General features: G+C 37.9%; 1 pseudogene; it reads right to left on the bottom strand.

Annotated features, from left to right (window-relative positions):
* Window positions 1-11,013: 11,013 nt before the first annotated feature.
* Window positions 11,014-13,599, bottom strand: LOC145677110 (uncharacterized; annotated as a pseudogene).
* Window positions 13,600-14,976: the final 1,377 nt, after the last annotated feature.

Below are 14,976 nucleotides of genomic sequence, written 5' to 3'. Positions count from 1 at the left end.
CGGTTTTAAAAAGTTCGGAGTGCACTAGTGTTCAGGATACTTGGTTGAAATTAGAGATAACATTAAGATTTCAGCAAAAGAAATATTGGGAAACCCAGAAATGCGTAGGAACAAAGCATGGTTCAACCAGGAATGCACTAAAGTAGCACAGAAGAGAAAACAGAAGAAACAGCGTTGGCTACAAAATCCGAACGAAAAAAACTACATCAAATTTCACTGTCATCTGGGGGAAAACTTCAAAAATTTTTAGAACAAAGAAACGCGATTTTTTGAAAGCTAAAATTAATAACTTGAAGATAATAGTAAAAATAAAAACATTCGGGACATGTATAAATGCATTAACGGACTTAAGAAAGGCTATCAATTTCGTGTTTATATATTAAATAAAGCTAAAGGAACAGTTCTCACTGATCAGGATAGCATCTTAATAGATGGAAAGATTTCTTTGACGGTTTACTTAACACATAGCCAAAAACTAATGTGCGTGGAGAAAGTGAAATGCATACAGCATAACCGTATATTCCAGAATCTAACCAGACAGAAATAGAAATCGCTATTAAAAAATTAAAGAAACACATATCTCCGGGTGTAGACGAAATTCTGATTGACTTAATTTTAGCTGGAGGGGAAAAATTGTAGAGCAAGATACACAAACTCATTCTCCTTGTCTGGAACAAGGAAGAATTGCCACAAGAGTGAAAAGAATCAATCATTGTTCCAATTCACAAGAAAGGCGACAAAACTGGCTAATAATTATTGAGGCATTTCTCTTTCGTCAACACCCAATAAATTCTCTTAAACATTCTATTAGAAAGATTGTCTCCATACGCAGATGAAATTATTGGAGATTATCAGAGCGGATTTAGGTAAAATCGATCAACTATCGACTAGATATTTACAATTCGACTAATACTTGAAAAGAAATAGGAATACAATATCCTGGCACATCAGTTATTGACTTTAGACTTGGGTAGTAGGGAAACATTGAACAACATGCTTACAGAATTTGGAATACCGAAAAAGTTAGATTAATTGAGATATATTTAAATGAATCCCAAAGTAAGGTTCGAGTAGAGAAATTCTTGTTCACGAGATTTCACGTTGCGAATGGCCTGAAAGAAGGAGATACGTTGTCGCCATTATTATTTAACTTTGCTCTGGAGAACACTATAAGGAAAATCAAAGACAGGAATCAGGTCCTAGAACTGAATTGTATTTAGGAGGTTATGGCGTATGCTGATGATGTAAATTTAATAGGGGATGATAGAACAATAGAAAGGAATGCAGAAATCTTACTTAACCCTTCAGAGATATGGGCTTAAAAGTAAATGCAGAGAAAACTAAATACATGGAAGTGCGTCGGGATTGTAATACTGCATTTTATGGATACGTTAAAATACCAAATAATATTTTCTTTCTACAAAGTGGATACTTTCAAATATCTGGAATCATTATTAACAGACCAAAACCATAATCACTAAAAAATTTGATGTCAACAGAAAGCAGGGATTTCGTGTTATTATTTAGTTAAAAATCTTTTGTTGTAGCGAATTCTGTTGAGGAATTTGTAGTTTAAAATATAAAACAATAATCATGCCTGTTGTGCTGTATGGTTGCGAAACATGGTCACTGAATCTGAGGGAAAATCGCAGACTGAAAGTATTTGAAAACAAGATTCTTAAACCAATATTCGAACTCCAAGAGGAACGGGAATGGGGGATGGCGGAAATTTCATAACGAGGAACTGCATAATTTTATACCATTTACAAAAACATTGTTAGGGTAATCAAGTCTAGGTGGCTCAAAAGGGCATGTTATGTAGCCAGAATGGAAGAAATTAGAAACGCTTTCAAAGTTCTAACTGGAAATCCAAATAGGAAAACGAAAATTAGGAAGACCGAGTCGCAGATGGGAGGACGATATTAAAATGGTTGTCGCAGAAATTGAAATATAAAGTAGAAACTGGGTCCAGTAGGCTAAGGATGGAACTCAATGGAGAGCTTTTGTAAACGCGGCACTGAACCTCCTGTGTCCATAGGCCATAGAGCTATATTAAATTGTTGATACATTTAGCTTCTTTTTATTTGACAGAGATGTTATTAGAGGAACTAAAAAGTTTTTTTCTCTATTAAAGAGGATTTCGATTCAAGTTTTCCACAAATTAGCTATTTACGTTAATACTAAAACAAATTTGGTGGTGATTTTGATATAGAAAGGCATACATACTTTCTTTCAAAGCATATATATATATTCTCGTTTGTATCGGCGCCCTTTTAGTAGACTTGTCCACCGCCCTCATTAGTATCCCAGCACGGCCCTGCACGCATTCGTTATATAATCCAGCGCATAATTGGAGTCAATATCAACAACCTCCTCCTAGGTTCCCTGCACCTTCTGCACCACAATTACAAGCTACACCACAAGGCAAATACCTACAAATTCCTCCCACCAAACCGCGAGTCAGAATCCCCCGCCCAACCCCCCAGCGCCTAGCACTTCTAGTAATTCTTACACAACTAATTCGTTAGACTTTTCTAAATTAGCAAATCAGATGGCCGAACTATCACTTTTGGTGGCCCAGAATGCTATGAAAGCCTCACAATTTAGAAAAGGCGGCCGTAATAATCATAAACAAAAAAACACAAATAATAATCAGAACCATCAGAAAAATGGGAGAAAGAATGGTCCTAAAAACAATAATAATACCAATAATAATAGGCCTAGACCGGAAACTGTCACTGTATGTGGGACGTGCTGTAAACGAGGACATATTTCCAGCGTATGTTTTAAAAATACACAACAACAGGGAAACGTATATACGGGCCCTAGGACAGACCCCAACAAGAAAATGTTCTGGGAGCCGAAAACATAAATAAAAATGAACATCAGACAACAGGGAATACATCGCAATACGCAGTGGCTTTTTTGTCGGAAAGAAGAGAAAGTGTTAACATGTTAAATCAAGACCATAAATTATTAGTTAATGTATCGGTTAATAGAGAAAAATATCCAGTAATTATTGATACCGGAAGTTCGTTGTCTCTCTGGCCTAGATTAGCCATTCCTCCTAATACAAAATTAATCCCTTTTAACACTAATTTGAGAGGAATTGAGAATTCTATTATAAATCTACGATACGTAGCTTTAATTAAATTTAGATTGGGCTCAACGACATTCTCACATTACTTCAGAATCTTAGAACATGGAGACTTTCTACCTCTATTTGGCGAGGATATTTTATACCGATTGCAAGCAAAGATCGATTTGCAAAATCATACACTGTCAGTGTATAAAAAACCTAGACCTCCACAGTATCCAAGGGAGATTAATACTCAAGAAAAACTATCGGCTAGTGCCATGAATACGATTAGGCAATGCAAGTGGGCTGATGTTTTCACAATCAGAAAAGTATACCTGCCAGAACACGTTTCTTTTTACCTATTAATATTAAAAATCAGCAGAAAAACACAAACATTTTTTCATTTCTCCATTAGAGAATTTATTAGACAGGCATGGTCTGCAAACATTGCCTACCAAAGTACTTAAAAATAACCTCACTCTATTAATATCGAATCCTGCAAACAAGCCGGTAACACTAGCAAAGAACACACCTATAGTATACGTAGAAGAGAACCTTCAAGAAATAGATTTACAGGGTAATTGTCCAGATAGTGACCATGATGACGAAACTTTTTATAGATCAGAAAAAGAAACTCAGGATCGATTAGAAGAAACAAAATCATTTTTTGATATTAATTTGTTTGACATATACCCTGATTTATCGGAAGAAAAAAGAAAGCCGTACAAGATTTACTCTTTAAACACAGAGATGTTTTTTCCTACACACCAACAGATATTGGATATTTCCGAGGTTATATACATAAAATAAGGATAGACAAAGGAGCATCCTTCCATCAAAGATCTCCTCCGGTTCCATTAGCAGTAAGACCTCAAATTGACTTACAAATCAAGCAACTCTTAGACGCAAATATTATCAAGGAAACTAGCGATAGTTCGTTTTCATCGCCATTGCTCATTGTGAAAAACCCGGGAATTCGGAATTCCGGCTAGTTTTGAACCTCCAAGCTTGCAATAAGTTCTCACATTACCTAAGTATTCTATTTCAAAATACGGAGGATATTCTACACGTTTTAAGAGGAAAAGCCTGTATATCAACTATTGACATAAACTCCTCGTATTTCCAGCTATTGTTGCATCCCAAAAGTCAAAAATACACGACTTTTGAGGTCAACCATACTAGAAAGGCATATAAATTCCAGAGGTGTACCATGGGTCACTCCAGTTTCGCCGCCGGACTCAGTATAGCTGTACGCATGCTTTTAGAGGGCCTACCACCCCGTATAACTGCCTTTGCTGATGATTTGGTCATAGGAAGTAAAAATTGGAAACAACAGTTATCGGATTTAGAATTACTTTTTAAAAGATTAAGAAAGCATGATCCATGGGGAACACTTTGGATATACCAAAACATATGATTCGGCGCTTAGGAAATACTACTTTCCTAATATGAAAGCGTACATTGCCAACAGAATTAAGACGCATTTTTTGTCAGAAACTCAAGAAATTACCACTTAAACCAGCGAGTCAATTACTCCATCACCCACCTAAGCCGATCGCAACAGCTTGGCAATATGATTCTATTGGGAAAATAACAGTGGGAAATGGACAATTTAAACACATATTAGTGGCCATAGAAATGTCCACAAGATATTGTGTGACCAGGGTTGTGGATAACATAACAGCGGAAGAAATTGAACAATTTCTCATATATGACATCATACTCAAATTTAGACCTTTTTCATATTTATACCTGGATAGACATCCAGTACATAGCGCTAAGAGGCTGCAAATTTTGGCAAAATGCTATAACTTTGAATTTAAATTTTGCCCCGCATACGACCATAAAAACCTATGCATAGTGGAAACATTCCAGAAAACAATACAGAATGCACTTAAATTTTTCGTGCAAGACAACCAAAATCTTTGGCCGAAGCTGATACCATATATTACATTCGGAATTAATACATTTGTGCAAGCCGGAACTAAATATTCTGCTTTTTTCCTCATGTATGGATATGAACCTAAGACCATCTCTGATATTGCGTTAGCGTCAACTCCAACATTATGTGTCAACAAGGAACATTTGAATAAAATATGCGAGAGTGTACAGAATAACTTGATCGCTAGCTATAATAAGCAGAAAAAGTATTTCGACAGCAGACACCGACAAACTCAATTTGAAAAGGGACAAAAAGTACTGGTCTACTTTCCCAATCGGCAAATAGGAGTGCCGGAGAGCTTTTCTGCATCCTATGTGGGACCCGTTCAAATCCTGGATAGACTGAATCCTAATCTTTATAAGATAGAATTTCCAAATTCTTTTCGGGAGAAAATACAAGAAATCTCAATAGACCGAATTAAGCCATTTTATGAAGACAGAGATTATATAGAACAAGAATAAATAACTTCTTTTTATTTTCTACACGAGCGAAAAAAATGCAGCACTCACCACTAGAAAGAAGAAAATATAAAGTCAAGACTTCACACAGATAAAAACACTTCTCATAACGACACAAACATTCATTTCCTCTTTGTTTTATAAAAAGTTTATTCATTATTCTGCAACTGAATGAAAGAATGCTGACATCTGCATTTCCGCATTTAGAAGGCAATTGATCTTTACAAGGACAGCTAACCTATATATTACAATTCCTTGATAATTTTTTTTCTTTTTCTACTGTGAACTACATATTGTAACTGACATTATGCAACTTGAATATTGTACAGGACGTTTCAAAAGTTATGACCACACTTATATTATACAGGATGACCAGGAATTCAGGACCATCATTACTATTGTCATTGACATTTAAAATTGGATTATTTTATTGAAATACATGTTTACTGCTAGTATTTTTCATAAAGAATTATTATTTTTCAAATTCTAAATTAAAATAACGATTAAATATAGAAAAAAAATTATACTACTTTTATTTTTTTCTTCTCTTTTTGTAGGGAGTACGCATTTTCAGTAGCAGAATGCTGATCCTTTTAACTTATCACCTCCTAGCACTGCTTATATACAGCATAAGTGGAGATTCGCACAATATGGGATCTCTATAGCTAAGTTCATCAGTTACGACAATATAGAATTCTTACCTTATAGGCTCCATTTAGACTTTTCGGCAGTACACCTACCGAATGATTCATGTACTGGATATGAACAAATAGTATCACTTATGCACGACAAAGAACATCAATTCATTAATAAAGTCAAAGATATCATACCCTGCGATTTTAAAACAGGGTGTTCCAAAAGACCGAGACGAATGATCTTTAACTTATTACTTGGACTCGCAAATTTTGGACTCAGCGGATATAGTCTATATGAGGTTCATAAATTAAAATCAGCTATTAATCAAATGCATGCACAGAATGATTATCTAAATTCTCAAATACAGGAAATTAAGAAAAGTAATTTTGAACTCACACATTTGGTGACGAACTTTTCAGTAGCTGTAGAAAAATTGATAAGCGCAACTCATCATAGTATTTTGAAATTGATAAGTACAACGGCCACAAATGAACGCTACCTGATCGCTCTTCTTAATTTTCAAAACGCAGAACAACACTTTGATACTATAATACAAAGCATTCTTCAAAATAAAGTTAACGACGTTTTAATAAAACCTGCTTTAGCTAAAGAAATGATTAGACAAAATATAAACCTAAGAGGCACATTAATGGAAAGAGATTTTGGATTATTTTGTCAATGTTCAAAGGCATTTTTAATCTCATTTGACCCAGAATCTACCAATTTAGACATTATAATACAAACACCAATTGTACACACTAAATATTATCACATTTTATATAAAATTTATAACAATGGATTTCTCACTAAGACAGCTCATATACGTATCCAAACACCTGAATATGCAATTTGGACGGACCAAGGAATCTATGAGTTAGACTTATCACTATGCCAATCACATAATATGTTCTTTATATGTAAATTACAGGCACAACCCCGCTCTCAACAAACAGGCTGTCTATTTAATTTAGTTTTTCGAAATACAACCGAAACCGGTGGGCGTACTGATCTCCACATCATCCGAAGTTTCTCTTTGACGGCTCTCAGGTATAGGGATGAGATCCTGAAAACTCTTGTTCTTCCTTATGCTGGTGCCATTGGTGATTCGTTCCGTTTCATATATGACAATGCTCGTCCTCACAGAGCTCGGTTAGTGGATAAGATGCTGGAAGCTGAGGGTATCGCTCAGATGAAGTGGCCAGCATGCTCTCCGGATCTGACCCAATTAAGCATGTCTGGGACATGCTTGGCAGACGAATTGCCGCAAGGCCAGTACCTCCAACAACCATTCCAGAGCTGGAAGTCGCTCTTCTGGATGAGTGGCACAACATCCCCTAAGAACTCATCGATAATCTGATTGAATCCATGCCACGCAGGTGCAAGGCTGTGTTGGCTATTCGAAGTGATCATATGACATATTAAGGAACAATCAATGTTGTTGCCCTGCCTGTTTGTGAGCAGTTCGAGAGGTGTACACATAACCGTCTTGTTTCATGAGCCACGTGAACAAGGATTTCCGTGTCCCAACAGCAGTATGTGCCACATTTTTCTAGTGTCTTAAAGCATTCCTTCTTGTATGATATATATGAGTCAAACAGAAGCTTATCCATACACTATCTGAAGGTCTTGTGTGATATTTCAGCTGATCCCTTAATTTTTGAGCATTATATATATATATATATATATATATATATATATATATATATATATATATATATAGTGGCGGATCCAGGATATGATCAAGGGAGGGGCTAAACCATAGTTTGCAGTTTTATCCAGTGTAAAGCCTGATTATTGAAGCCCATTTTATACAGTGTATACTTGAGTATAAAGAGAGGGGTTTCCCCCTTGGATCCGCCTCTGTATATATGTATATATATACATGATCGAAAATGGCCTCGAATCCATACTCGCTGAGATGAACAGAAGACGCCGTTTAAATCCACAAATTCAGCCCCATTAGTACTCTAAGGGGGATGATGACATGTAAAGATAATTGAAAATTGTCGATATTAATGTCAAATTCATAGGTATGGGGCTCCATAACTTCATTGGTGACAGTTTTGGTGCCCTTTGTGTCCAAAATGAAACGTATTCTCCCCGTGCGAAGAACGGGTATTCTGCTAGTCTGTAATAATAACAAACGGAAGTTTCACATACTCAAACCTTTAATATATTTCTCGCTGCTCAAATTTACTCACTTGTGCGGTATATATGTGTAAAGTAGAATTAAAACCTGTTGCTTTCATTTTTTTTCCGTTAGCGAAATACATTGTATATACAGTAGGACGTCGATAATCCTAACGTAAAAAATCCGAACGCGGTCCCTAGAAGCTTTTTACATTTTGTCTTAACGCTAGCGATAAACAAACAATAGCGTGTCCGTTGACATTATGTGAAGTCAGTGTTTTTACAAAAGTTCATTTACATGTAATTGTTTGTCATACATATTTTTATTTCTATTTTTTCTTAGGCCTATAAGTTGTAAGTGTGACTTACAAGATCAGTGTTATTTAGAGTACAAGCAGGCTCTTCAGAAACATTAAATGTAAGTAGCCTTACGTATGGTATTGTAGTTACTGTATGTACTGAATAACCACTGTATCGATAGAACAACATACCGTACAGTATATGTAAGCCTAAATGGCATTTTCTTGGTCATTTTCGAAAATCCGAACAATTTGAAAATCCGAACTACCTGTGGTCCCAATTAGTTGGGATTTTCGACTTCCCACTGTATATGTTGCAGACATGTTACAGCAAGTAAGATGACTAGCATCAGGCCAAGAAATAGTTTTTAAACTATATTTTCCTGTTTTTGCCAATACTTCCGAACAAATGATTTTTTCTAATGGTTTCAAAATTTCCTGAATTTTACATAGAACAAGGAAGATATCTCTATGAAATATATGTTTGATTTAACATATTAACTAAAATGAGAATGAAATGAAATTTTGAGTTTTACGTCCCACGGTTATGCCGGTTAGGCTAAAGGAGACGGTGATAATGAGTAATGAATGAAATGGTGGAAGGAAGAAAGTGGGAGGAAACGGGAGAACCCCGAGAAAACCCACGCACACGGTGTTTGTCCACCACAAAGTTCACTTGGCGGGAGCAGGGTTTGAACCCGAGACCCCTAGCACCAGAGGTGAACGCTCTACCACTGAGCCACCGCGGCCCCATTAACTAAAATGATTGTGTTATTAACTAAAATGATGATCCTGATAATACCCTAATTTGCCGTTTTTTTTAGCTCGGAAAAACCGTAAAAAACTGTTTTTTACCCAAAATTTCCGTTTTTTTCACAGGCCTTCACGACACTAGTCTGAACACACAGTACACCAAACACTCCTAACGATGGGCGTCCGCAACCGGTGACCCATTCATGTGCGAATGTAACACCAAAACATCGGCAACTACGACTGAAATGAACACCTGACCATTGCCATTGGACCTTGGCACAATGGCAGAGCGTTGCATTGTCTGATGAATTCCGATATCTTCTTCATCATGACGATGGGAGGGTGCGAATCGGTCGTGTTCCAAGGGGACAGCTCCTTGACATCTGTACTGCGGGACGGAGACAAGCTGGCTGCGGCTTAATTATTATCCGGGGAACATTCAGGTGAGCATCCATGTGTCTAGTGGAGCTCGAGCAAGGCACCATGACGGCCGAGGGGTATCGCACGCTGCTTGCAGACTACGTACACCTCTTCATGACGGCCATGTTTCCCATTGGCATTTTTCGACAAGATAATGCACCATGTCACAAGGCCAGGAGTGTGATAAGGTGGTACGAGGAACACAGGAGCGAGTTCCAAGTGATGTGCTGGCCCCCAAACTCTCCCTATCTGAACCCAATCGAGCACATCTGGGATGTGATTGAACGTGACGTGAGGGCGCATCATCCCCTGCCCGGAATTTACCTGTGACCTGTGTGTGCATATGTGGTGCCAACTCTCTCCAGTGCCCCCACCGAGGAACATTGCGACCATGCCAAGGCGCGTCGCCGTTGTTATTCGTGTCAAAAGGTGGACACTGGACATACTAACAATTAGGTAGGTCGTCATAATAGTCTGGCTGATGTGTGTGTGTGTATACATTTTAACACGTATATTTTGTCACGACTCGAATTACGAGACGTCTCGACTCGAATTCGAGTCGAGTCGAGATAGATACTGTCGAGTCGAGACAGAAACATATTTTCGAGTCGAGACATTTTCTTGAGACGAGTCGAAACAAGCTTAAATCTCGACTCGTGCGTATCCCTAACATGCACATATGAAACCCTCCTAGTCTGACCACTATTTTGGATATCCCAGAATTTTCACCGGATGAAGCAACGATTTATCTTGCTTTAATATAAAGGGGCTGGTCAAAAGTTATTACACAAGTATTGTGCCCATACTTGAGACTATCTTCGAGAACATATCGTAAAGTGCTGTAAATTGTGTTGTAGTCGCTTGCAGGACTGTTTACAAATGGCAAAACATGATACATGATTTGTAGTGGTCTTCCTGTTGTGTCAACAACTCCATGAATCCACTCCATCCAGGAATGCGCAGTACCTCCTTATATTTAGCATAAAACCACAAGACATCCGCATTTCAAAGACTAGAGATAATTGTTGTACTACAATCGAGCTGTTCCACAATAATGTTTTTAAGTCCTCGAACCCCCGGTTTTCGTAAACCTTGATTGGTATTTGTGTTGTTTTAGTTATTTCTGAGGCACTTGGGATCTCTTTCAATCTTGGTACATTATCTAGAGAATCATTAACCTTATCATGGAGAGCGACAATTCGGATGATTTCCATTGAATGAAATGTATTCATGCCATCAATTGTTGCAACATTATGGGCTGCGTTGTCACCAACATACTGAATGAAACAGCCTTCTTCAGGGGGAAGAGATTGAAGGCTGATGCTGCATCACATTGGAAGATTCATACAGGACTGTTTCTTTATAAGAAGAAGAGAATCCTAAGGATGATAAAATCTCTATTAGACGTCTGGAGCCAAAGTATCTATGTAAATGAACAAATACTCCAAGGAGTACAGGTGATATAAAGGATCGAGGACGAACCGCGGACATAATGCTATGACATATGGCAGTTAACTTTCTTTTCAAAAGCTCTGTAGAACCCTTTCTGTTTGTTAAGATGATTTCCTCTATCAGAGAGATTAATGACTCAGGCACACTGGCGTTGATATTAGAGAATAATTTAGTACTGGGAGGATAAGTATCTACATCACATGATGCAGAACGTATATCTTAACGTATGATTTCGGCTGCTTTCTGCACAACTCTCATCCTATCTTTCTGCGGATCTAATAGTTTATTCTCGTGCCATGATTTACTGAAGATATCATAACTTGTGACTCGAACAGAATGGTTGGTTCTTTCAGTTTGTTGGTAATTACAAGCTTATCGCCGTACCGCTCAACAAGCTTAGCCTTAATAGTTTTCTGATCAGGCTTCGTTTCGAAATCATCAATTACATCTTTTAGCTCAGAAAGAGTAAACTGACAGTCATCATTATTCTCAATATACGAAAAAAAAATTGTTCATGGCCTCAACAATATTTTCGTCTAAAGGGCGACCTACTGGGTCTTCTGAAGGTTTCTTTGAAAATTTAACAAAACATGTATCATGATACGAGGGCTATCCAGAAAGTAGATTACGTTTTCGTCTGTGTCCGCTAGGGGCGGGGCTAGCGCGGCCATCTTGGGGTCAGAGCGTTGCGCAGCTCAGTCGGCATCTAGCCGTGCTAGTGAGAGGTTCGTGCTGTGCTCCGTTAAGATACTGTGACGGTTTGAAATGTCTGCGTTAATTGAAAATCCCGCGAGCTGCGAGGTGCGTGCAGTAATAAGGTTTCTGACAGCAAAAAACTGTAAACCGATAGAAATCTATCGGCAGCTGTGTGAAGTGTATGGGGACAACATTATCACTGAAGGTGGAGTGCGACAGTGGGTCATAAGATTTAAAAATGGCCGAACCAATGTTCACGACGAAGATCGAAGTGGGAGACCCAGCAAAGTGACTGCCGAACTTGTCGAAAAAGTCGATGTTAAAGTCCGTGAAAATCGAAAGTTCACAATAACGGAACTTTCTTTGAGTTTTCCACAAATTTCGCGAAGTTTGTTGCACGAAATCATCAGCGAAAAGCTTGGTTACCACAAGTTTTGTGCAAGATGGATTCCAAAAATCTTGACAGAGGACCACAAAAATCAGCGAATGGCTGCAGCGTTGCACTTTTTGGACGCCTACAATAAGGATGGTGACTCTTTACTCGATCGCATCGTTACTGGTGACGAAACATGGGTGAAACACGTGAACTGTGAAACGAAATTGCAATCAATGCAGTGGGGGCACACAAGTTCTCCCCAAAAATCCAAGAAATGCATGCAAACAATGTCGGCAAGGAAGATGATGGCGACTGATTTTTGGGACAGAAAAGGTGTGATTTTGGTGGACTTCCTGGAAAGAGGCACTACAATAAACGCTCAAAGGTATTGCCAAACTTCAGAAGAGCAATTCAAAACAAGCGCAGAGGAATGTTGAGCTCTAAGATCTTGTTGATTCACGACAACGCCCGGCCCCACACGGCAAATGTCACGCGTGAAGTTCTTGAATCTTTTCAGTGGGAGTTGTTTCCTCATCCGCCGTACAGTCCCGACCTGGCACCGAGCGACTTCCACCTATTCCCAGCAATGAAGAAGTGGCTGGCTATGCAGCGTTTTGATGACGACGAACAGCTGCAAGAAGAGGTAACGAAGTGGTTGAAGTCGCAGGCGGCCGAATTTTTCGACGAAGGAATTTCCAAGCTCGTACATCGCTACGATAAATGCCTTAATTTGAATGGTGACTATGTCGAAAAGTAGTATTTGTGTGTGGCTTTCATCTGTATATAATAAAATTTGTTTCCTATACTTTGTTGATTTTTTATTCCAAAACGTAATCTACTTTCTGGATAGCCCTCGTACTTACCATCAACTGGAACCAAATCAATTGCATCAATGATGCGCAATCTTACAGCCTTTGCCCAATCATCCTTTCTTCTTTCTATTATCTTCATCACAGTATCCTTGAACTCGATTGTAGAAACCATTTTATTATTTTTCGGAACTCACTCCGCTTCTTTTCCATCTTCTCTAAAGCATCCCGCAAAACAGACAACGAGTTTTGAAATCAAATTTTGGTACTGATGTCGACTGTTTTCTTGTTTCCATAGGACTCACTGACGCAGCAGCTTCATCAGCATTACGGGTTTTTTTCTTTTTTAAATGCGGCTATACTTGTACTGCGAACATTGTCCTTTCGGCAGTCCACATGAAGTTCAATTGAACTGTTATTTTGGAATGTAGAACATTTTCCATCTTGCCTCTCAATACTTGCGGCAATAAGGCTGTCCAACCCACGCTTTACAACCACTGTGGGCTTTTCCACTAAAGCTTTCCCACAAATAACACAAAACATATCCATTTCCTGCGGCGAAGAGAACTCGAAAAGTCAAAACAGTGTGAGATAAGCAAGAAAGTTGAATCACGCCATACGCAACTCTCAACTCGTATAAAGACACACTGGCTTCTGAATTCCAATCGCACACACCTACCCCACTCGATTTCTGTCCATCACTAACCTTCTTCAACCTGCTACTCAGTGTCACGTGTTGCTCAACCCTTATTGTTGTTCTTCCCAACCTGTCGAGACGGGAAACGGAAAGAATCTTGTGGATTGTAACTGCACAGTAGTTCATTTTATAATGAAAACAATTACTGACAAAAGAAAACAATTACTGACAACAAGTAACAAACTTATATTACGTATCTAATGATCGTATCAATTGATTCTGGTTTCTTTTGATTCAGAGCTACTAAATTGACCGTACTGAAAAGCAACAGTTTCACAGAAAACATTACTAGAAAATATTTTCCATAGAAAATATGCACACCTTGATTGAGAGGCTTGAGGGAAGCAAATGATAAGCGCCACCGTCTTCAACATAAAATAATAGTGGGATCTACCACAGAATAATAAAGCAAGGAAATTAAACCATAGAGTGTAGGGGTGCTTCCGTAGTGTGTGAGACCTATGGATTCTAATGCAATATTGAATCTTATATCCAATTTTTTTCATTTTTTTTTAAAAAAAAATAGGCTTATATTGTCTTTACAAGAGTCGGTCTATTAAATAAAACAACATACTGTACCTTCCTTACATTTCAAAATAAAAAAAAAATAATTGCAGGTACAGGTACCGTTGGAAAGGCTTTATAATGTTCTACAACCTTTATTTGAAGATATATTTTGAAATATTTTATGATTACTCAGTTATTTGCATTTACACTTAAAAGCAGGTACTCAAAAAGTAGTTTTTTTTTTGTTATTGTATCTCGAAAGAAATTAACGAAGCAGACAGCACGTTTCATTCCGTACATTAGGTAGTTAATTACCTTCAATCTGAAACAAAAACGACGGTTTCACCACTATTCTCCGGAAAGTTATGACCATTCCTACAAAACACTACATATTCTGGTATCGGCCATTTTGATGACGTCATATTTCCGAAACCCGACCCGATATTCTTTGGGGCTTCCTGTGAAACATTTACGACCGAATGTGCAAAGCGTTCCCGGTAAATTTTGTTGTTGTTTTTTTTAATTCGGAATATTTAGGTTAACATGCAAATAAGCTGAATTCGATTGTAGTTTAAATTGCGTTTTCCTCCCCCACTTCCATCTCCCGAAAAAAAGGGAAGAATACAGCAGAAAGTCGGGGACTTTTGATATGTCATTTAGAATGACCTAATTAACGTTTTTGTGAAGAAAAACCTTGACTTCTAATTTTTCCAAAGAAACAC

The sequence above is a fragment of the Thermobia domestica genome, unplaced genomic scaffold (assembly GCF_964235325.1).
Source record: "Thermobia domestica unplaced genomic scaffold, izTheDome1.hap1.1 HAP1_SCAFFOLD_612, whole genome shotgun sequence".
NCBI classification, from domain to species: Eukaryota; Metazoa; Arthropoda; class Insecta; order Zygentoma; family Lepismatidae; genus Thermobia; species Thermobia domestica.
This window is presented reverse-complemented; position numbering and strand designations above follow the sequence as displayed.